Below are 2,944 nucleotides of genomic sequence, written 5' to 3'. Positions count from 1 at the left end.
TTTCGAAAATTTCATGCATTCATGGTGTTCTTCATGATCTTCAAGTTGTTCTTGATAAGTCTTCTTGTTTGATCTTTGCATTCGCATGTTTTGTGTCTTTTCTTGTTTTTCATATGTATTCTTGAATTCTTAGTGTCTAAGCATTAAAGATTTCTAAGTTTGGTGTCTTGCATATTTTCTTTGCATTAAAAATTTTTCAAAAATAGGTTCTTGATGTTCATCATGATCTTCATAGTGTTCTTGGTGTTCATCTTGACATTTATAGCATTCTTGCATACATCACATGTTTTGATCTAAAATTCTCATGCATTGCATTATTTTTCTTGTTTTTCTCTCTCATCATAAAAATTCAAAAATAAAAAGAATATCTTTTCCTTTTTCTCTCATCAAATTCGAAAATTTGGATTGACTTTTTCAAAAATTTTAAAAAAATCAAGTTGTTTCTTATGAGTCAAATCAAAATTTCAATTTGAAAATCTCATCTTTTTCAAATCTTTTTCAAAAATCAAATCTTTTTCATTTTTTTTAGTTATTTTCGAAAATTTCAAAAAAAATATTTTTCAAAAATATTTTTCTTAATTTTACATCATATTTTCGAAAATAACATAATCAATTAATGTTTTGATTCAAAAATTTCAAGTTTGTTACTTACTTGTTAAGAAAGATTCAAACTTTAAGTTCTAGAATCATATCTAGTGATTTCTTGTGAATCAAGTCATTAATTGTGATTTTAAAAATCAAATCTTTTTCAAAAAAAAAAACTAATTTCTATCATATCTTTTCAAAAATATCTTTTCATCATATCTTTTTCAAAAATATGATTTCAAAATATCTTTTCTAACTTCCTAACTTCCAACCTTTTCAAAATTTGTTTCAACTAACTAACTAACTTTTTTGTTTGTTTCTTATCTTTTTCAAAACTACCTAACTAACTCTCTCTCTCTAATTTTCGAAAATATATTCCCCCTTTTTCAAAAATTTCTTTTTTTTATTATTTTAATTTTTTATTTTTATTTTCGAAAAACCACTAACCTTTTTCAAAAACTATTTTAAAAAAAAAATCAACTAACTCTTTTTCAAAAATTATTTTCGAAATTTTCCCTCTCTCATCTTATTCTATTTATTTATTCATCTACTAACATCTCTCCCTCACCCACCAAAAAATCCGAACCCTCTCTCTCTTTCTGAGTTCATATTTTTCTCTTCTTCTTTTCTACTAACAATAAGGAACCTCTTTACTGTGACATAGAGGATTCCTCTTCTTTTCTTTTTCTCTTCTCTTTCTTATGAGCAGGGACAGAGAAAAAGGCATTCTTGTTGAAGCTGATCCAGAACCTGAAAGGACTCTGAAGAAGAAATTAAGAGAAGCTAAATTACAACAATCCAGAGACAACTTGATTGAAAATTTCGAACAAGTAAAGGAGATGGCAGCCGAACCCAACAACAATGCAAGGAGAATGCTTGGTGACTTTACTGCACCAAATTCTAATTTACATGGAAGAAGCATCTCCATTCCTGCCGTTGGAGCAAACAACTTTGAGCTGAAACCTCAATTAGTTTCTCTGATGCAGCAGAACTGCAAGTTTTATGGACTTCCATCTGAAGATCCTTTTCAGTTCTTAACTGAATTCTTGCAGATATGTGATACTGTTAAGACTAATGGAGTAGATCCTGAAGTCTACAGGCTCATGCTTTTCCCTTTTGCTGTAAGAGACAGAGCTAGAGTATGGTTGGACTCTCAACCTAAGGATAGCCTGAACTCTTGGGATAAGCTGGTCAAGGCTTTCCTAGCCAAGTTCTTTCCTCCTCAAAAGCTGAGCAAGCTTAGAGTGGATGTTCAAACCTTCAGACAGAAAGAAGGTGAATCCCTCTATGAAGCTTGGGAGAGATACAAAGGACTGACCAAAAAGTGTCCTTCTGACATGCTTTCAGAATGGACCATCCTGGATATATTCTATGATGGTCTGTCTGAGTTATCTAAGATGTCATTGGATACCTCTGCAGGTGGATCCATTCACCTAAAGAAAATGCCTGCAGAAGCTCAAGAACTCATTGACATGGTTGCAAATAACCAGTTCATGTACACTTCTGAAAGGAATCCTGTGAGTAATGGGACGCCTATGAAGAAGGGAGTTCTTGAAATTGATACTCTGAATGCCATATTGGCTTAGAATAAAATATTGACTCAGCAAGTCAATACGATTTCCCAGAGTCTGGATGGAATGCAAGCTGCATCCAACAGTACTCAAGAGGCATCTTCTGAAGAAGAAGCTTATGATCCTGAGAACCCTGCAATAGCAGAGGTAAATTACATGGGTGAACCTTATGGAAACACATATAATCCATCATGGAGAAATCACCCAAATCTCTCATGGAAGGATCAAAAGCCTCAACAAGGCTTTAATAATGGTGGAAGAAACAGGTTTAGCAACAGCAAGCCTTTTCCATCATCCACTCAGCAACAGACAGAGAATTCTGAGCAGAATCCATCTAGCTTAGCAAATTTAGTCTCTGATCTATCCAAGGCCACTGTAAGTTTCATGAATGAAACAAAGTCTTCCATTAGAAATTTGGAAGCACAAGTGGGCCAGCTGAGTAAAAGGATCACTGAAATCCCTCCTAGTACTCTCCCAAGCAATACAGAAGAGAATCCAAAAGGAGAGTGCAAGGCCATTGACATAAGCACCATGGCCGAACCTGTAAGGGAAGGAGAGGACGTGAATCCCAAGGAGGAAGACCTCTTGGGATGTCCAGTGATCAATAAGGAGCTTCCCTCTGAGGAACCAAAGGACTCTAAGGCTCATCTAGAGACCATAGAGATTCCATTGAACATCCTTATGCCCTTCATGAGCTCTGATGAGTATTCCTCTTCTGAAGAGAATGAGGATGTTACTGAAGAGCAAACTGCTAAGTTTCTTGGTGCAATCATGAAGCTGAATGCCAA

At 34.5% G+C, this 2,944-nt stretch overlaps 1 non-coding gene across 1 annotated transcript; it reads right to left on the bottom strand.

The window, feature by feature from the left end:
* Positions 1-1,820: 1,820 nt before the first annotated feature.
* LOC148572009 (small nucleolar RNA R71) lies at positions 1,821-1,928 on the bottom strand. Its single transcript, XR_015880341.1, has one exon. It is a non-coding gene; the product is annotated as a small nucleolar RNA R71 (small nucleolar RNA).
* Between the last annotated feature and the right edge of the window lie 1,016 nt (positions 1,929-2,944).

The sequence above is a fragment of the Arachis ipaensis genome, chromosome B3 (genome assembly GCF_059453495.1).
Source record: "Arachis ipaensis isolate K30076 ecotype BB chromosome B3, ASM5945349v1, whole genome shotgun sequence".
Lineage (NCBI taxonomy): Eukaryota > Viridiplantae > Streptophyta > Magnoliopsida > Fabales > Fabaceae > Arachis > Arachis ipaensis.
This window is presented reverse-complemented; position numbering and strand designations above follow the sequence as displayed.